The sequence below is a fragment of the Pan paniscus genome, chromosome 1 (genome assembly GCF_029289425.2).
Source record: "Pan paniscus chromosome 1, NHGRI_mPanPan1-v2.0_pri, whole genome shotgun sequence".
Lineage (NCBI taxonomy): Eukaryota > Metazoa > Chordata > Mammalia > Primates > Hominidae > Pan > Pan paniscus.
In genome coordinates this window covers 137,257,955-137,278,985 of record NC_073249.2, presented here as the reverse complement: position 1 = coordinate 137,278,985, position 21,031 = coordinate 137,257,955, and the positions used below count along the sequence as shown (strand labels likewise).

The following is a 21,031-nucleotide window of genomic DNA, read 5'->3' as shown; positions in this document are numbered from 1 at the left end:
AAAGCATACATTTGTATAAGGCACTTGCCATGAATGAACCTTGCAGGACTGGAAGCTGCTCTGGGTGAGTCAGGAAGTGAGTGGTGAATGAATGTGAAGGCCTAGGACATTACTGTACACTACCATAGACTTTATAAACACTGCACACTTAGGCTACACTCAATTTATAAACAAATTTTTTTATTCCTTCAATAATAAATTAGCCTTAGTTTACCGTAACTTTTTAACTTTAAACATTTTTTAATTTTTTAACATTTTGTCTCTTTTATAATAACACTTAGTTTAAAGTACAAATATATTGTACAACTGTACAAAAATATTATTTATATCTTTGTTCTTTAAGCTTTTTCTATTTTTTTTTCTTTTTAAACTAAAACACAAACACACACATTAGCCTAGGCCTCCCCACAATCAGGATCATCAATATCACTGTCTTCCATCTCCACATCTTGTCCCACTGGAAGGTCTTCAGGGGCAGTAACACACATGGAGCTGTCATCTCCTATGAGAACAATGCCTTCTTCTAGAATACCTCCCGAAGGACCTTCCTGAGGCTGCTTTACAGTTAACTTTTTTTAATAAGTAGAAGGAGTATACTCTAAAATAACAACATATAGAATAGTAAACACATAAACCAGTAGCATAGTCATTTATTATCAAGTATTATGTACTGTACATAATTGTACGTGCTATGCTTTTATATGACTAGCAACAGGTTTGTTTACACCAGCATCACCACAAACACGTGAGTAATGTGTTGCACTACAATGCTGCACTACATTGTTACAACAGCTACAGCATCACTAGGCAGTAGTGACGGCATGGCTCCACAGAACTTTCGGGGCTGTGAGCCGTGAGGCTGAGGGCAGTAGGAATTTTTCAGCTCCATTATAATCTTATGGGACCACTGTCATATATGTGATCTGCCGCTGACTGAAACATCGTTATGTGGTGTGTGACTGTACAAGAAGACAGGCCAGTTCTGCGCAGTTCTCTTAGCCAGTTCCCTGGCAGAGTGTCTCAGACAGGTAAAGTGAAGTTAGGGAGTGGGTGGGGCCCTCTCTGCTCTGCCTCCAGCCCCAGATTTCTTTCTGAAGGCCAGAAGAGCCCTGACTGTCCCAATGACCTCAGGACCAATTCGTCCGTTAGGAGCAATAGGCACAGAGGGCTTTTAGGGGCCCACAAAAATGTTTTCATTTTAATTTCTTTTCAAATCAGAAGAAAAACAAATTGCTTATATAATAATAAATCTGGCCTGTATTATATTAATTTTTATACCAACAGTCGTAAAATTTTTTAAAAATTTAATGGAGGAAAAGGCTCATGAAGGCAAAAGCCATCAGGGCTCATGAAAGCCAATAGTGCAGCCCTCGCCGACCTGAGCAATACAGCAAAACCAGCCAAGCACTGAACTGCCCTGGGAGGGGCTGCTCCCAGGCTCTGCCTGGTCAGGGCAACCCTCGGTTTAGAGGCAGAAGGCTATCCAAACTACCTCAACCTCTTAAATAAGGTGTACTGGGCACCGTATACCTCCTCCCCTCACTTAATGATACAAAATAAGGGAAACAGCATGATCTCACTCATTCGTCTCCCAAATAACACAAACCCAGGTGTGACCTCATCCCCTGACTCTCAAGTAAGGAAAGCTCATCAATGATCTCAACTTTTTCCTCAAAAAGCAAGCTCACCCATGGCCTCCCCCTAGTCCAGGCAAGATCAAGCCTGATGTCACCCTCCACCTCCCAATCCCTCCACCCATATCTGGCTGGGTTCCTCCTCCCCCTCCCCACAGCCTAAGTCTCCTCATCCCACCCTCCGGCAGATGACACACTCCTACCCCACTGCTTCTCAGAAGCGGCTCTGTCTGAAGGTGTGGGTGTCTGGCTGGACGCTGCTTCCTCTCAGCCCCAGGGCCAGGCAGCCTTCTAGAGACAGCATGGACCCAGCACCTAGGCAGTGACTCAGCCGTGGCAGCAGACAAAAATTTATTCAAGGCTCAACACTAAAAGGGGAGTTTTTAGGCAAGTCTGAAGAAGAGACTGAGCCAACTCAGGATGAGAAACTAAAAAGCAAAAGGGGAAATCCAGGGCTGAGAAATTCCTAGAAAAGAATTTATAACTTTGGCTGGGAGAAGGTTCTCTGAGTTGACAGGACAAGGCAGGAACAGCCCTCAGCCACACAGCTTGCAGCCCTGAGTACTGTGGAGCCATGACATCTGTTTGCCCATGTGCCCTGCTCACCGTTGTACATCCTCTGCAGGTACTGTGCATCTGCAAGGAGAGAATGGCAGGCCCCTGACAGCCTGGGCAGCCCAGGTAGGCAATGGTGGACTCAGGACCCAAAGAGCAATACCAACGGAATCTGTAGCCCGGATTTGATCTCTGAGAAAGGGGCAGGACAGGGAAAAAGTTAACCTTGTAAATAAGTCTGTTCTGGCAATATGTCATTAGTTGGGGAGATTGTATGGTGTAAGGGTAGGGGGTTTGTGGGAACACTCTGTACTTCCTGTTCAATGTTGTTGTGCACCTAAAACTGCTAAAACAAAAACAAAGTCTAATTAAAAATTGGCTGAGAAAACTACAACATAAAGCTGTTCTGTGGCCACAGAGCCCTGCCTAGCATCAGAAGTGGTTTGTTCTAGGTCAAGAGGAAGACTAGATACGCAGGACCCACCAAGGCATTGTGATTGTAGGAGTCCCAAGAGATGAAAGCTCTCCTCTTCTCTCAGACCTTCAGCACAACTTTTGGTGTTAAAATTCCTTAACCATGTACAAATTGCTTTGCATTCTACTGCTAAAGAACAAGTGCCATGCAAATACTTAGGGAAGAGATAGACTCTAACATATGAATAGCTGAAAACAGATCTTTTCCTAAGAAAAAGATTTCATATTCTAAGCTTCTGTTTCCTAATCTGTGAAATGATAACAATATAATCTGTCTGATGCAATGTCCTCTGGATCAGTTTGTGTTTGTTGTTTTAAATACAGATAGGCTCTCGCTATGTCTCAAATTCCTGAACCCAAGCGATCCTCTAGCCTACACCCCTCAAAGTGCTGGGATTATAGGTGTGAGCCGCTGCACCTGGCCCCAGATCAGTTTGAAGTGAGATCTTTACCAGGTCACCACATTTAAAAGAGCTACCTTCCCCTCCTCAACTCTCACCAGCATTTCCTAGCACCCTTCGTTTTATTTTTCTATATAACATTTATCATCATTTCCATATCATATATTTTACTTTTTAAATTCTCTTACCTCTCTCCCTTTGGAATGTAAATTCCATGAGGGCAGGGATTTTTGTCTGTTTTCTTCTATATCCTCAGCACCTGGAATATTTTCTGGCATATAGTAGGTCATCAATAAACACTTATTGAATGAATAATTCATATAACATCCTCAGCACAATACCAAGTATGTGATCCCGTTAACAATTATTTATTTTCTTTTCAAAGCCCTGACAAAGGTGGCATTGTCCTGATGCTTTGGGAGGACCAGTGTGAAACTAGTTGTTTGGTTTTTCATCTCTGCTCCTACTTTCCTCACATGGAGGTCCTCTCAGGCTTGAGCCAGGTAGACCAGCAGCTGAGCTAGCCTGAAGGCAGTCTCTGAAGTCTGGGCAAACTGTCCTGGCTTGGCTTTCTCAAATGAAAAACAAACAAACAACAACAACAAACCCTTTTCTCTATTCACACTTCTGATGCCAAATGTGTGGGTCATACTGAGCAATTCTCCAATTCTCTGGGGACACCAACTGGGTGCTGGATGTCCACTTTACTTCAATTATGACACTGGTTAGCTTGTGCTGACAGTTAACACAAGCCCCACAGATTAAGGACTCAGTCCCACAAGACTGCCCCCACTTCATTTGCCAATTGCAAGTAGTGGGTCTCCAGGTGACCCATAACTTCCGGCTTGCCTACAGATCAGGGGCTCTCACAATCCCCTAAGCTTTCATAATTTTCTGCAGTGGCTCACAGAACTCAGAAACATTCTACCATTACTAGTTTATTACAAAGGAGAGTATAAGGAATACAAATGAGCACACAGACAATGCAGTACCTGGAGGGAGGTCCAAAAGGGTACCAAGTACAGGAGCTTCTGTCCCCATGGAGTTGGGGTGCACCACCCTCCCAGCACGTGAATGTGTCCACCAACCCAGGAGCTCTCTGAACCCCGTTGTTTAGGGTTTTTATGGGGGGTTCATTGTGTAGATATGGTTGGTTCAATCACTGGCTGTTAGTGATTGACTCACTCTCCAGCCCCTCTCCCCTTCCAGGAAGTTGAGGTGGGGAATGGGGAAGGGAGATATGGCTGAAAGTTCTAACCCTGTCATCAAGGCTTGGTCTTTCTGGTGACCAGCCCTCATCCTGAAGCTGGCTAGGGACCCCAGGTACTAGTCATCTCATTAGCATAAAAAAGACACTCATCACTCTGGAGATTCCAAGGTTCTTAAAAGCTCTTGTGCCAGGGAACAGAGAATAAGACCAAATATAACAAATGGTGCTCCTCTTACTCCTATCATTCAGGAAATGATGAGGGTTTTAAGACCCATGTGTCAGGAACTGGGGTAAAAGACCAAATATATATTTTTTATTATGTCAGACAGCTATAGGCAGATGATTCAAGGGGCACAGTTATACCTCTAATGCCTTTGTGCAAATTATAAAAAGGTGGCTCCTTCAGGCCCATGGATTGGGAAAAAAGCTTTTATTCCTCTGGGCTGAAACATCTCTGAGACTGGGGAGAAAGGCAGGGCTATAATTCAGCCCACTGTCTTCCCTCCCCCTCGGCTGGACACTTTAGTGCAGTACAGAGACGGCACAGCTGTACCTGGGGCTATGGGAGAAAGTGGTACTGGGGGCCAGGGATATGTGGAAGACAAAGTGCCTCACCCTTACTATGCTCACCCCAAGGATGAGACTCTTTTTCTTTCCAACTGCAGTTTAATTGTTGTAGGGTCTCCTCAGGATGATGCTCACCTCCTGATCCTTCTCCACCCTGCCTTGCCCTGTTCCAGGCCTGTGGTATCAATACTTAAACCGAGCTGACCTAGGAAGAATGCCTTTCTTGGGTGTAAAGATTGAGCAAGCAATGGACAGAGCCATTTGAGGAGGGGCAATGTGTTGTCATGGAAAGGCCACACATCCTGGAATCAACTGACCTGGTATGGTGGCTTGATGGGTGTCAACTTGATGAGGCTGAACTGCATTTCCCAGAATTCCCTTTGCTGCGTGTTTCCCATTAGTGTGGACCACAGGAGATATCGTGTGAAAGTTGGAGGGAAGTAGTGAAGCCACAGCCATTAAGTAGCTCACACATGTCTATGTTGGCATGAATCTGCTGGCTCATTTGCTGGGTCCTCCAAACACATGGATGTTTTTGCCTTCCCAGAGCTCTCCACTGTGAGAGCACTTGCTGTTGTGCACCGGCCCCACCTCCTAATACTCCACCTTGGGATTAGGATTTCAATACATGAATTTGGGAGAGACATAAACATTCAGTCCATCGCAAATCTCTTGCACTCTTAGCAGACAGCTAAATAAACCAACCCTGTCCCTGTCCATTGATCTTCTTCTCCCAGTTAAAATACCAGCATTTTCTCAGGATATTTGAAAGCTAGTGCTTTTACTCAAAGAAAGAGTATGGGTAGAACCTGTAGGCACCTTACTAGGCTAGTTGGGGAGGTATTTTGGGGTGGTTCTCTCCCAATCCTACCATAAGCAGCATCATATACTTGATTTGGATTCATAATAAAGGTGATTATTTGTGACTTTATTAACAGGGAATATAAATGCCTCAAAGAAGGCTTCCACTGTTTAAAACTATTTTCCAATTTTCTGAGTTTGCTGGAATATGAGGTTATTCAGAGAAGGAGCCCTCTTGCAACTCCCTGGCATCTTACCCTCAGTTCCATCTGCATTTTCCACTCTCAACATCCACGCATAAACAGCCAGCATCCAGCCACTCTCTCCCCTTTTATCCTGCTGTGTTATCACCCTGTCCTCCCTCTGTCTTGTCAAAAATGAGCAAAGGCATATTAGTCACCCTGGGACGGCTTGACACGGAAAAGGTGTCCTTTCAAAATCTCAGAATGTCACGATGAACTAGTTGAGAAAACAGTATGATGGACTGTACTGGCTTCTCCAAAGTCAGCCCCTGTGGAAAAATATTGAACATTTGACTCATTCACTGACATTTGGGACAGTTAAATGGGAGAGGAAAAAAAGAAAGGAATGAATAAATTGCTTCTTTTTCCTCCATAGGTATCTGATTCAGGCACCAAAGCTTATGAATCTTGGAATATAGTCAGCTACAATCATGGGTTAGTCTCCAAATGAAGAGTCCAAACACTGGCAAAATAAAAAGCACATTTGGTCCATCACATTCCTAACTATAATGGATGCTGAGAAATGGATGCACTGTAACAACCCGCAAGTTTCCTGGTACTGCTGCTGTCATTGCAAAACCATGGCTCCTTCAAAGTATCCATCTCTTGCCTCTGCCAGAAAAAGCCAGCCGTTAACAGAAACTAAACCCAAGGTCACTTACTTTCACATAAAGAGAATATTTTGGCAGCTGCCAAAATTCATTTTTCTAATGTGCACTTACCCAATAACTTAAGCTTGGCATCCTGGGCAGAATCCAACTTGGGTAATTCCATTTTCACAACCGAATTCCCCCAAGGAGTTTGAGCTGAACATCACATTATTCTTCACTTCTCCGGCTATCCTCTCAGTAATCAAACGAGTGCTTTTCATCCCTGAAGCGTCATGGAAATATAGGGGTGGGAGTTCAAAAAAGGGTTTCTTCTTAAGAATATAGTGATGAGAGGTTCCATTATACGAACTTAGTAAAGTCCTTTGGAAGTCAAGACTGGTTTCATTTTTTAAATTATTATTTATTTATTTATTTTTTTTGAGATAGAGTCTCGCTCTGTCACCCAGGCTAGAGTTCAGCGGCGCAATCTTGGCTCACTGCAACCTCTGCTTCCTGGGTTAAAGTGATTCTCCTGCCTCAGCCTCCTGAGTAGCTGAGATTACAGGTGCGTGCCACCACACCTAGCTAAATTTTTGTATTTTAGTAGAGATGGGGTTTCACCACGATGGCCAGGCTGGTCTCAAACTCCTGGCCTCAAGTGATCCACCTGCCTCAGCCTTCCAAAATGCTGGGATTACAGGCATGAGTCACTGCACCCAGCCTGGTTTCATTTATTTAACCAACAGGTATTGAGGTTTGTGCCAAGTGCTGGTCTCAATATTGCAGGTGCAGCAGGACATAAGAAAAGGTTTCTGCCCTCAAGAAGTAAATATTAGAATAAGTATATGAAATAGGGCTGGAGAGAGACACAGGAATCAGACCATTAAGGCCATGATATGGAGTTTGGATATTATTGTAAGTACAGTTGGAGAGTATTAGTGGAGTGATGATCAGATTCAGGGTTTTTAATAAGATCACTGTGAAGAGGAAGAGCCATTGTACAGGATACCTGTGGAACCAGGGTCTTAACCTTCTGTTGTTTTCCATTGGAATCTAACCATTCTAGGAGTCAACACAGCTATGGCCAGATTTTCCTCCTTGCCATTCTTCAAACAGCCTTGGATTCTCAGTAACTCAAGAACCAAAGAGTCCAAAGCCATGGTTTGACCAGACGGATCATCAGCACTGCTCCACGACTGATGCTGCTTTCCCTTCTTCTCTAGCCAGCTGTACTTCGTGAGCTCCCTTTGGTCATTCAGGACACCAGAAACAAATAAACTAAGAAGCATTAGTTCATCTCCATGAGCTGCTCCAAGAGCTTTAAATGTAGGTCAGTTGCAAAGTCCAGGAGCAGAAGTATGTATACATATATGAGACTTATTAAATGGTGGCATTCTGGGAAGAGCATCACCACTGATAAAGAATCATTGAAACTTTCTATTTCTGTGAACAGTGGTAAATATAAATCTTAAAGTCATAGAATCTGAGAGTGGTAGAGGACTTCAGTGGTCATCAAGTCCATCCTCCCACCCAAGGTAGGATTATTCTATGTGGCCCTGACAGGGAGTCTAATGTCCTATATCCCTCCCATATCACATAAAAATATCAGAGGAGTCAGTTTAAATGCACACTGTTCTGTTGGCTAGGGAAGGCCATCGACTGTGACATCTATTGCCCAAAGTTGCAGTCTGAAGGGCCAAATAGCAGATAGAAAAAGTTATGTCTTAAAGAGGGGTAAATGTCACAACCTAGAAGGAGAACACCAAATAAGCTTGTCAATCTCAGCATCAAATTGGAAGAAGGTTATCAAGTATACAGAGCCAGAACAAGAAGATACCCAAGATGCTGATGGGTGACAAATATGGACTAAGTGGATTGGAGGTGAGCACATTTGGAGGGATTTCTGCAGGTTCTCATGATAAATTTTTTATATAGTTCTCACACAGATTTATATAATTGTGCCAGGTACTTTTGGAGGATCTAGAAGGGAACTTCTGTCTTGCTTCTGCTAAATGATCCCTGTCTCACACGGTGGCCCATTCCATCATTAGGAAGTGCCGACAATCAGAATATTCTCCACACCCTCTTCCCTCTGGCCATAGATCTGTTCTTGAGTGACACGCAGAGCAAATCTAAATTTCTTTTTCTCATGATGACCTTTCAAATAATTAAAGCAGATCCTATGTTCCCGTTCAATATTTCCTGCTCTAGGCTACATCTCTCCTGATTCCTTCAACTGTTCTCAGATGATATAATTTTGTAGCTTCCAAACTTTCAAGTTGGAAAGGGCCTCAGAAATTCAAGTACAGATCTCCCTCTTTTTCCGGGAGGAAGATAAGGTTTAGAGAGAAGAAATGCAGCTTTGGGTAGAGGTGGGGAGTAGATTTTGCCCAATGTCATCTGGAAGTGGCAATTTCAAAACTTAAACCTGAATCTCTTCATCTGAAGTCTAGTGTTTTCCCCATATCTTTCAACAAACCTCAGGATCCTACTCACTTTCCTCTGGATTCATTCCAGCTTCTCAGTCTTCTTCTTTAAAGGGAGCCCCTTTTGTTGAACCCACTAGCAGATGTGGTCTAGCCAACCAAGAGAACAAGGGGATTGTTATCGATTTTATTGTAAACTTCATACATCCATTAATGCTGCTATGATTACTTTAGATTTCTTTGGCAGGCCCTGGTGATTCATACTGAGCATGTGGTTAACTAAAACCATTTGTTTTGTGTGGTTTTCTTTTACTTGAAATGTGTCAAGGAAGGTATTTTCCACCTTGTACTAAAATAGTTCATTTTTAATTTAACAAAAGTGTAGGACTTTATATTTAATCTTCCTAAATATCTCTTTGTTAATTTAGTATATCTTTCCACCCAGTTGAGATATTTTTGAATTTTAATTCTATCAAACATATTAACTAACCATCCATGTTTTATGATATACATAGATTCAATAAGCACACTGTGGCAAAGACAATTCTTGCCAAATATGCCATGTACTCCCTTGCTTTACCCAAACGCTGTTGCAATTGGGTTGGAGCCATGTGACTTCCCCCAGCCAATGGACGGTGAGTAAAGGTGATGTCATTTCTGGGCCAAGGCATTTAAGAGACAATCTGATTCTTCTATTCCTCTATTCCCCTGATGCAGAGACCTTGAACGCCATATGTTCTAGACATAACTGTAGGTGGAGCTTACATGAGCCTGTGGCAATACATTAAAGATATTTGACTATATTCTATTAATTCAAATTTGTATCAGCTACAAATTCATTTCCACCCAAAAACATCATTAAAGATTTAGGTAAATGTTGAATATGTCAAATTAGCTTTATTTAGCCATTCCACAATGAATACATATCAAAACATCGTGTTATACACCATATGTGTATGTGTGTGTGTATATGTATATATGTGTGTGTGTATATATATATATATGTATACATATAGTTTCATATAGTTTGGTTGGTTTTTTTTTTTTTTTGAGATGGAGTTTCGCTCTTGTCACCCAGGCTGGAGTGCAATGGCATGATCTCGGCTCACTGCAACCTCTGCCTCCCAGGTTCAAGTGATGATTCTCCTGCCTCAGCCTCCCAAGTAGCTGGGATTACAAGCACCCGCCACCAAGCCCAGGTTGTTTTTTTTTTTTTTTTTTTTTTTTTTAGTAGAGACGGGGTTTCACCATGTTGGCCAGGCTGGTCTCAAACTCCTGACCTCAGATGATCCACCCGCCTCGGCCTCCCAAAGTGCTGGGATTACAGGCGTGAACCACTGAGCCCAGCCTAGTTTTTATTTATCAATTTAAAAAATATTTTAGTTAACTGCCTTGTTAAAATCTAAATACATGAAGTCCCAAGAACCATGGTAATCCACTAAAGGTTTATAAGCATGGGCATGATATGATCAGATTTGCATTTTAAAGATGCATCTGGGTAGGGAGTGATTGGAGGGAACTAAGACTAGGAGCAGGGAGAAGAGCTAAGAGGCTGGTTCATGAGCATTTGAAAAGGGAACTGTGGTTATTGGAGCCAATGTGAGCTCACTACAACAAAGTTCTGTCAAAGTCACCTCTTTTTATTTTTGCTAGTGTTGCTAGACTGGTGTGTTAGAGAGATGACAAAGTTCATAGTCCTGAACTTCTTGTCTGCTGCTCAGTTTTGTCGTGCCACTCAGGTTTGTCCTGTCCCATTCTCATTCTCTGTCCTCTAGCCACATGGACTCCTTTTGGTTTACTTCTGTGTCTTGAGGAGTCTCTCAGATGCTTTTGCAGAGGCTCTTCCCTCTGTTTAGAATGCTTTTCTACCCTGTCCCCTTTTCCAGGCTAATTTCATGCTTTAGATCTCAGTTTTTTCAGAGAGGCCTCCTCTGATTCCCCAAAACTAAGTTAGATCCCCTTGCTTAAATCTTCATTGCTCCAACCCCTTTCAAAGCATTCAGTGCCACTGTAATCACTTCTTACAAAATCACTTTTTCTTTTGACACTAAAAATTCCTTGAGTACAAAGGCCACTTCTGTTGTGTTTACCATTAGGAACTTAAAATAGTGCAAAGTAGGTGTTCACATTTGTTTTATAGGATTATCTAATCATTTGTTCTGGAAATGTGTCAGAAACCTGTGCTAAACCGTGTGAACTACAGATTTTAGAATCTTTTTGTTCTTTGCCCTTCTCCAGATTCTGAGCATTTCCTCTTTCTTGCAGCATTTTTCAGAGATTACTGACAGTGGTTCTGTGTTGCAACAGCAAGTTCTCTCAGTTGTCTGGGTTGTCATTGCTTTAGTGCAGGGATCAGCAAACTGCAGTCCAGCGCAAATCTGGCTAGCAGCCTATTTTTGTAAATAAAGTTTTATTGGAACACAGCCATGCCTATTTGCCTATTTCCAAACTGTCGATGGCTGCCTTCACACTATAACAGCAGAGTTGAATAGTTTCAACCAAGACCATATGGCCTGCAAAGCCTAAAATATCACTTCTATAGAAAAAAATTGCCGACCCCTAGTCTAGTATAAATATTTGAGCTCATTTAAGACAGCTAGTGATTTCTTTGTATTACCTCATCAATATTTGACTTCTTTTCATCTTTGCCCATCTTTGATCTGCCTTTACAATTTGGAAATTATTCTATTGAAGAATTCAGAACAAAATCAACAGCTGCTGCCCATAGTCATCTGCTGACGTAAGTCTTCTGCCCCATGTGGTGCCTGCTCCACGTTGTTCTCTTTGCTCTATATATGTCTAACAAAGCCCATTTTATTGCCCTTAGAATTTTTATAAAATGTATTTCACACTCTGCTTCTTTTTGCAGGTTATATTCTGTCTTGATTATGCACTCCTCCTTCCTACAATTCTTCATGACCCTTTAAGAACTCACCAAAGAGCTCTCTTGGTAGCCAGACACTCCCTTTGTTCAGAATCACTTCCACTTGTGTTATCGGAATTTTATTTTTGAAAGTCATCTATCTCTCATTAATGAGTCTTTAGATCAGGTCTTTAGATTATACCTGTGAGTTTTTCTTTCTCTTTTACTGAAATATCCAAATGTTTCCGTGAGAGTTTTGAGGGCATGTCAGAAGTCCAGATATCCTTAGCCATTTCAAACTCTCGGATGACAATCCATTCCACTTCTATTCCTCCTCAACCAGTTATTCTGCTTGGTCAGTGTTATGGTTACATTGTAGTCCCTCAAAAAGATATGTTGGACCCCCAGTACCTCCAAATATGAGTTTATTTGGAAACAGGGTCTTTACAGAGGTCAAGTTAAACTGAGGTGAAAAGGGTGAGTGTCTGTGAGCACAGGGTTCTGGGAAGCATAGAGACAGATGCCTGACTCAGAGTCTGAAGGCTGGGAGGTAGAGAGGAATGCCTTGTGGAGAAACTTCTGTTTCAACTGAGACCGAAAACAGTGAAGAGTGTTTAGCAAAGGCACCACTAGCAGTGCTCTGGAGGAGCTGTAGCCTTCCCTGTGATTTCTGTTATTCCCCGCACCCCATCCCCAGCAACCTAATAGTAAAAACTAACATTTATTGATATTCATGTACCAAGCACAGTAATCAGAAGATAACTTAACAGTCATTGTTTTATTTAATCATCGCAAGAATCCTGATATTACTATCCTAAGTCCATAGAAAGAGAGACTGAGATACATGGAGGCTAAGAACCTTGTCTGGGATCACTAAGCTGAGTGAGACACCTAGCACTTGAACTCAGGCAGGCTGCTTGCAGGAGCTGTGCCCTTATCCTACGTTTCCTGCGAAGGAAAGGAGCTTACCTGCTCTGCCAGGCAACTTTGAAACATGTCCTCTAGCATTGTTCTACCCACCTTAGCGCTTCAAATAGATGGCCACCACTAAGGCCCTCCTTTAGAGAAATTCTAGAATGCTCTTGAAAATGAGCCAAACAAATAAAAGAAGTATGGGAAGTTGGGAGAAGGGAGGAATCCTCAGGCTCTTCAGAGGAAGATTTTTTTTTTTTTTTAGACAGGGTCTCACACTGTCACCCAGGCTGGAGCGCAGTAGCACGATCACGGCTCACTGCAGCCTCAACCCCCCTGGGCTCAGGTGATCCTCCCACCTCAGCCTCCTGAGTAGCTAGGACCACAGGCATGCACTACCACACCCAGCTAATTTTTCTATTTTTTGTAGAGATATGGTTTTGCCATGTTGCCCAGGCTGGTCTCAAACTCCTGGGCTCAAGTGATCTGCCCACCTCAGCCTCCTAAAGTGCTGGGATTACAGGCTTGAGTCACTGTGCCTGGCCAGCAGGAAGATTTTTAATAAGAGCAAATAGCTAGAAAGTGGGCTGGGGTCGAAAGTTCCTCAGCCCCGATCCTGTCCTACTAGGAAAGTGCTTCTCAGCAGAAAGGATGAGACTTACTAACATCATTCACATGTAAGAGCATGTCCAGGGACACATTCAAGATATGCCTAAGAGCAGGGTCTGGGCGGATGAGCCTCAGCTGACCCACTGGCCACTCATTTCATCTCTGACTCTCCCCTTGCCTGCTGTCTCTCCATCTCCCCAGCTTCTCTTCTGTGCTACTCAACCTGCCCCACAAGCCACAAAACAACCTGTTAATGTTCTTGGCCTGCAGTTTTTCAGATCTTAACAGGTGAAACTTCAGGGTCAAAGCCTCATAGCACAGCCCCAGACCATCCTCACCCCACTGCAGCCATTCAGGATGGCCTCACAGAAGCCTGCAAGGAAATCAGTTCCTGGCTGGAATTAAATAACAAGGAGCCTCTAGAAATCAAGATTTGACACTGACAACTGAAGAACTTAAGTCACTGGGGCATAAGACAGCACGACAGACGCTACCCCAGTCCTAGGCATGCGGACTTGCTTCGAGCACACTGTAAGTGTTCAGACAGCTTTGGACAAATGCTGTCTTGAACTGCCAGGTTGTACCTTCGTATTTAAGAGACTATTGCTCGGCACAACATGGCAGCTAATATTTAAAACAAATGGTAAAGAGGAAAGGCAATCATTTCCTCACTAAATGAAAAAGGAGATATGAATCTGAGGAACACAATCTGGCACTGATTGAAAGTAAATTACCAGTTGATTAGACGGCTGTAAATTCAGGGAGAGAAGCCTCAACCGGCAGCTGGATTTTGTAAGGAAGAGGGCAATTAGAGAGGGCACAGGCGAGGCAGAGCACAGACAGGGCTCTGCACAGAGCAGACAGGGCAGCTTTGCACCACTAGGATTACAAAGGCAGGAAGGGGTTTGTAGGAAGTGTTCTGCGGATGGAGCCTGCAAGAAAGGGGAGCTCCCCACTCCCACTCGCCCTGCCCCACCTCCCTAGTGAGCAGGAAGAGGTTAAACTGCCAGTCCCCTGTCTAGCAGCAGTTAGGACGGGTGTTTGTTATTGCAACACAGGAAGTACCACAATTTCTCTTCCTTTTTCAGGCTGTACTCAATCTAGAAGCTTTTTGCTTCCTATCAAAAGCCAGGGACTTGAAAACTACTCAGGTCCCTGCAGCCCACAGGGACAAAGTTCATGCAGATTTCAGTGGGAGATGCCATCTCCAGATAGCAACTAGGGCCAGTTTTTGCAGATGGCAAGCGCTTAAAGATGCAAGCCTCCATGATTACCACGAACTGAGAAATCTCTGCAATTAGCAGGAGTGTAACTGGAAAACCAAGGGCTCCTCTGTGCCTTACCAAAAGACATTCCCTCTTCCTCTGGCAAGTTGAAGAAGATAATTTGGCCAGCCTAGGAGGAAGTGATAGATTGAGACAGAAATGGTGGAGAGAAGGATGACTGTGATTTTTACTTTGGTGATGGGCATGAACATAATAAAGAACAGATGGTGGTTGCCTTAGTCCCACTGGTGTTATCAATTCCATAGCCCTGAGCCCTGCCCTGCTACAGGCTTATGTAATTCTCAAGCATGTGCTCTCATGGCCCAAGGGAAGACTATGCAGCACAGACCCTCCAGCTGCGAGGTTAACTCATCAATGCTCCACCCTTGTCATCTTTGGGTTCCAGCACTCAGGCCCTGGATATGCCTCTCACCAGAAGTGAACACTTGGTGGGGGCTGCAATAGACCCAATGACCACATCAGCTGCAGTTTGCATCTAAAAGAAATGATTCCAATGTAACATGACAGGGGACATATGAGACGATGAGTAAACAATAGAGAATAAAAATAATGGAGGAAGAGTTGAGGAAAAGGTCTCCTTTGGGCTAGGATAAAGTCATTTCCTTAGCCAGATCTAAGGGTTTAACTCTTAATTTGGAGGCACCAAGAAGTTACAACACAGTGCTACTTGAAGCTTATTTTATAGATAACATACTTAACTGTTAACAGATTCAGTTAGCTATTTACAGTTTAGTTAACTGGATATAGTTCTCAACCCACATGGGGTCAGTCATTTTCAACAAATCTTTTTATTTTCTCTATAGAATTCAGAGTTCAAGAGCTCCTTAAAGGATACACAAAACTGTCATCAGTAGTTAAGATTTCGGCGGTCTGGGGGTGAATTCCAGGTAAGTAGTCCCTCTTATCAAATGTCTCTTTAACAATGCTTGCAGCTATCTTGATGTGACAACCATCACAAAAGCAAATATTAATCAGATCACTAAAGGGACACAAATAACTGACACTAGCCAAGAAAGAATTCAAAGATATTTTTGAACTAGTTTGGGGCCAACTTTTGTGTGAGAAGAGGAATTGAGTTCACTTCATCTGGTGTTAACTGAAATAAGAGTTAATGTGCCAAGTATCTTCATCAGCGACTAAAACTAAGACCACAGATTAGAGTGCCAAAGGGTGTAACTAGAAGGAAGTGTCAGCATTGCAGAAAAGAATGCAAAACCAGGAGGATCTCATGTGAAGAGCTGGCTGCCTAATGGATAAGAAATATGGCCAGAACAGAAGGAAGGAGACTGGCGAGTAATAAAGCTGAATTTAAAGGCTCTCAACAAAGCCACCTTCTCTTGCAGGATTACCACTCCTCCTGCTGCTCTCAGGACAATTCCTGAGCGTGCTGGTGAGAGGCTATGTTCAATCATCCCCAGGGTCCTTCAGCTCTTCCTTCCCTGTTGAAGTAGAAATGAAGATCAATTTTACTTAAGTAAACATTTGGTTCTTACAGCCATAAAAGAGAAAGTTCGGTTCTCAGAGAAGTACGTACAACTTACTTCTCTTAAGACAGCTCCGTTTTCCTAAAGACAGTTTATGAACCCCCAAGAACCTACAATGTTCCCTGGAGCCAGTTTAAAGTGTTGAGTCCTCTCTGGTTCTAGGATTCTAGAAGGATCAAAGTTTATTAACAAATCATATAGCAACTACGACTGCCCAACTTTTCCACACAGTTTCTTCTCCGTAACTAGATCATGTTAATGCAATTACTATCAAAATTTAAATAAGTTTTTTTCATAGACATAGACAAGCTTACTCTAAAATTTATATGGAAAGGGAAAGACCCAAGAATTGCAAAAAACAAAAAAACGAACAAACAAAAACTTTAAAAACAAGAATAAAGTGGGAAGAATCACGCTTCCAAATGTTAAGGCCCTATACATAACTGCAGTATCCAAACAGTATAATACTGGTAGAGGGAATAGGCAAAGCAATCAATCAGTGGAACAGAATAGAGAACACAGATATAGACCCACTCAAAATTCCCATTAATTTTAGACAAAGAAGTAAAAGCAATGCAATAGAGGAGAAACAGCCTTTTCAATAAATGGTGCTGGAGCAATTGGACCTAAACCAATACCAAAATTAACTCAAAATGGATCATTGACTAAAACATAAACATACAACTATATAAGAGAAAAATCTTTGGGGTGTAGGACTAAGCAAAGTTCTTAGACTTGACACCAAAAGCATGAGCCATAAGAAGAAAAATTTATAAATTGGATCTCATCAAAATTAAAAACTTCTGTGAAAGACCTTGGACAAAGGATCAAAAGACAAAATACAGACAGGAAGAAAATATTTAGAAATTACATGTCTTAGAAAGGTCTTGAGTCTAAAATATATAAATAACTCTCAAAATTAAGAAAAGAAAAGGACTGCTTTCGTTTGAATGTTTGTGTCTCTCCAAAACTCATATGTTGAGATCTAAACCCCAAGGTGATGGTATTAAGAGGTGGGACCTTTGGGAGGTGATTAGGTCATGAAATGGAGGGCTCATGAGTGAGAACAGTGCTCTTATAAAAGAGCCCAAGGGAGCTTATCTGCCCTTTTCACTTAGTGAGGACACAGGGGAAAAGGACTGTTCTAGGAAACAGGAAGTGAGCACTCACCAGAAACCAAATCCGATCTTGGACTTGCAGCCTCCAGAACTGTGAGAATTAAATTGCTGTTGTTTATAAGTCATCCAGTTTACAGTGTTTTGTTATAGCAGCCTGAGCGAGCAAGACAAGGGCCCAAGGCCTCCGTCAGCACCACGTTTTATGATATGTGTTCTGTGAACCATCTGACTTCGGATCTTAGAGGAGGAGGTAGCAGAGGGATTGGTAAAATGCCGATTCCCATGGACTGCTCCAGAAATTCTGATTCCATAGATTTGGGCAGGACCTGAGAAATCTGCATTTAAAACAAACTCCTTGAGAGACTTTTTAAATTATTATTAAAGTTTGAGAACTCCCACCATGGCCCAATCTACCAAATTATAAAGGAAGAGCATGCTGGGCATGGTGGCTCATGCCTGTAATCCCAGCACTTTAGGAGGCTGAGGCAGGTAGATCACTTGAGATCAGGAGTTCGAGACCAGCCTGGCCAACATCGTGAAACCCCATCTCTACTAATAATACAAAAATTAGCTGGGTGTGGTGGTACGCACCTGTAATCCCAGCTGCTTGGGAAGCTGAGGCAGGAGAATTGCTTGAACCCAGGAGGCAGAGGTTGCAGCGAGCTGAGATCGCACCACTGCACTCCAGCCTGAGCAACAGAGTGAGAGTCCATCTCAAACAAACAAACAAAAAAGAAGAGCAGCATTAGAAAGAAAACCTGTACTGGGACAATTGTGCCCTAAAGGGGCAAGCAAAAAGAAAGGGAATAAAGACTAGCAACAACCCAGAAGTGTTGTGAACAACAATTTCTAAGAAGTGACCATTCTCTGTATTTATTAGGATGTGAAAGAAATGAAGTTCCATCTCTCACACACACATTCGAGAATATAAGTCTGAGGAGAACCTGCTCTGGGTGAAGAATTTTTTTTATAATTCTCATATTCATGCTCAAGGAGCATGCACTCCTAGGCATATATTCACAAGGGGCTATGAGAGCCCTGGAGAGACCAGGTTCTCTGAGGGCAGGACACATACTTTAGCAACTTGGGGGACACATTCTCGAGCTGAACTGGTGTCTCTGGAGCCCATATGAGTTGGGCCTGTGGGGGCCCCACAGACAAGGACCCTTGGCATTGCTGATAATTGAAGGGTCTGCCACAGAGGTCTCTAACATGACTTTCTACCACCATCTTTCCTGCTCACTTGCACATCAATAGACACACAGGCATATTGAGCAGCAGCTCTTCCTCACCTTGTCATCAAACAGTCTGTTTCTGCCTTCACCATTCTGCATCTGACCTTTCACAGGTAGCAAGAGAAGAGTCTAAGGAGCAGCAGGCAACATGCTGAAGTGCAGAGCCAGGTCAAGTCTGGGTTTGTCTGAGCAGCTGGTGAGTAAGAGAGCTGTGATCAGGGCTCTGAGAAATATGGACAGGGGCCAGCCTGACAAAGACAACAAAGAACTGCCCAGGGGAAGGTGAAGAAGGTAACTGTCAACCCTTCAAAAAGTGAAATGGCCTTTAGTAAGATGAAGGCCAGCCCATAAGAGATGCCAGCCAAGATGGAATAATGCGCAGATTTTCATCTAAGGGTGGGAATGACCTGTCGGCCTGACCCAGGCACACCGGCTTCTGACATTCCCTTCCTAGCCCTGCCCACACACCCCCCACCCGACGCCCTTTCCCCAGCCTAGGTCCCTGAGTTTCTCATTCGTTGCTCACTTGTGTCTATTGTATGTCTTCTTCGTCAAAATCGACAGGGGCTAATTAGCGGTGAAAGCAGAGACTCCAGCTCATTTCCGTTCACCTCATTATTTGTTTCTCTTTTGGGCTGAAGCCAAACAACAATCAAACATTAACATTCCCCCTGCAGAGCAGGCACACGGACACATGGGAGCATGTTACACACACCACACCCTCACAGCGTGCACACATGCACATGCACACACACACACCTGCTCCACTGCTATTCGGCTGTGCGAGGTCTCTGCGGCCCCGCTGTCTCCGGGCATCTAGGGTAACATCTCTTTCCATTTCAGACCTGGGACTGGGAAAAACGTAAGAAACTGTATAATGGAATGGCCCTGGGCAAGCAGGGAAAGGACGTTGGGAATTTCCGGAAGCACAATCCCCCTGGCCAGCACTGGTGTTAAGGGCGCTGCTGGTGTTTTGCAGGCAGCTGTTTCCTCCTCCGGCCCTCCTGTTTCCCGGGCCGCCTGGGCACCGGCGCCTGCACTCTGGCATTCATTGCTCTACCGTAAGCCTTGTTTCTAGCCGTTTTCAATCAAGTGGGAGACTGTCCAAATTTCCGTCTCAATGAAAATCAACTGTTCTAAATCTAAGCTCCCATGAAGCGTTCCAGGGGCTGGCCTGACTTGGAATTTAAGCAGCAGCGCAGACCTCCCTGGAGTGAGCGGCAGCCGGGGCTCCAGATGAGGCGGGCCTGCCTCCTAGTGGCCAAGGTGCTGCAGGGCAGCTCTGAGGGCTCGAGGGCTGCGCCGCCGCCACCCGAGGACACGGGGAGGAGGCACAGTAAGAGAATCCTTAGAGCCTAACGCCCCCCTCTCCGTCGCTCTCGAGCCGCTCCAGTCCCCAAGTCCCATCCCCTTTCCTTCCCCGACATCTCTCCTCGTTGCCCCACTCTGGCTCCGTCGAACTGCAGTGGTCTGTTAGCTGGACTCTATCTCCAGCTTCTGTATCGAATCCATGCACCTCGCTGCCAATTCGTCTTCCGGACGCTCGTTGTCGATCCTCTGTGATCTCTAATTAAGGCTCTGCTGAGTCTCCTCTTTATCTATAGGGAGGATCCTCAAGCGGGGAGACACACCCTTCCTGCAGAGGCTTATCGCCAGCCACGACAAGGCGAGCCGCGTTTCTCCCCACACTCCCCAAAGAGGCGATGACCCTCCCTAGGCCGCGCTCACGCTGAACCCCTGTTGCTGAGCTGCAGTTCCTGGAGGTGTCCTGTCCTCAAATGTGGGGACGCGGGGAAAAGATTAAGAAGGTAAAAGTTCAAACCAGGCAAAAGTTCAAACCTCTTGGCACTCCACAATGGGGCCTCAAGTTTCCCTTCTAGCTTTAGTGCTGGAGTAGAATGAAATGAAGGGTTGGAATGCCAGGTGTGCTACGTTTTAGTCATGGAACTGTATGAAAGGTTCTAAATTCTAAATGTCTTTACAGGGTTGTTATGGAGACTAAAAGAGGTCGCCTGAGTATCAAATTTAGCACAATGCTTGCCACATAGTGAATGTTCAATAAATGGCAGCTGTCATTTTCCCTCCCCCGTTAGAAAGACAACTGGTTTGCTCACAGTTCTGATACCGTCCTTGAGCTGAACTTTCCATCTCTGCACCTCGGCTTTTGACACCCTATTTGCCTGGAGCGTCCACTATCACCACTTTGGTCAAAGCCACTGTCACCTCCTGCAATAGACTAATTCATCTCCCTGCTCCCGCCCACAGTTATTTTTAATCTAGCCACCAGAATTTTTTTTAAGTGTAAATCAGATTATGTCACTCATCTGCTCAAACCCCTATTGTAGATCCCTATTTCACTCGGTGTAAAAGCCAAAGCACTCACCATGTCCTGGAGGCCCTACATGATCTGGCTCTTTTCCCCCCTCATGTTATTTCCCATACCTTTCTCCCTTGTTCACTCTGTTTCTTCCACAATGACCAATTGCTTTTGCTGGAAAGCACCAGCAATTTATTAATAGCCTTTGTGTTGGCTTTTCCCTCTACCTAGAATATTTTCCTCACATACCTGCATAGCTCTTTCGCTTACTTTTTCATGACTTTACTCAGTTGTCACCTTAAAAAAA

General features: G+C 43.8%; 2 long non-coding RNA genes across 2 annotated transcripts; one reads left to right on the top strand and one right to left on the bottom strand.

Annotated features, from left to right (window-relative positions):
• The first annotated feature begins 5,014 nt into the window (after positions 1-5,014).
• LOC117974636 (uncharacterized) lies at positions 5,015-19,175 on the top strand. Its single transcript, XR_004664713.3, has 4 exons — positions 5,015-5,161; positions 6,261-13,815; positions 15,374-15,457; positions 18,521-19,175. It is a non-coding gene; the product is annotated as an uncharacterized LOC117974636 (long non-coding RNA).
• On the bottom strand, positions 12,524-20,339 carry LOC129398596 (uncharacterized). Its single transcript, XR_008626342.2, has 4 exons — positions 19,167-20,339; positions 18,465-18,600; positions 17,225-17,507; positions 12,524-16,009 (listed from the first exon to the last, which is right to left on the bottom strand). It is a non-coding gene; the product is annotated as an uncharacterized LOC129398596 (long non-coding RNA).
• Between the last annotated feature and the right edge of the window lie 692 nt (positions 20,340-21,031).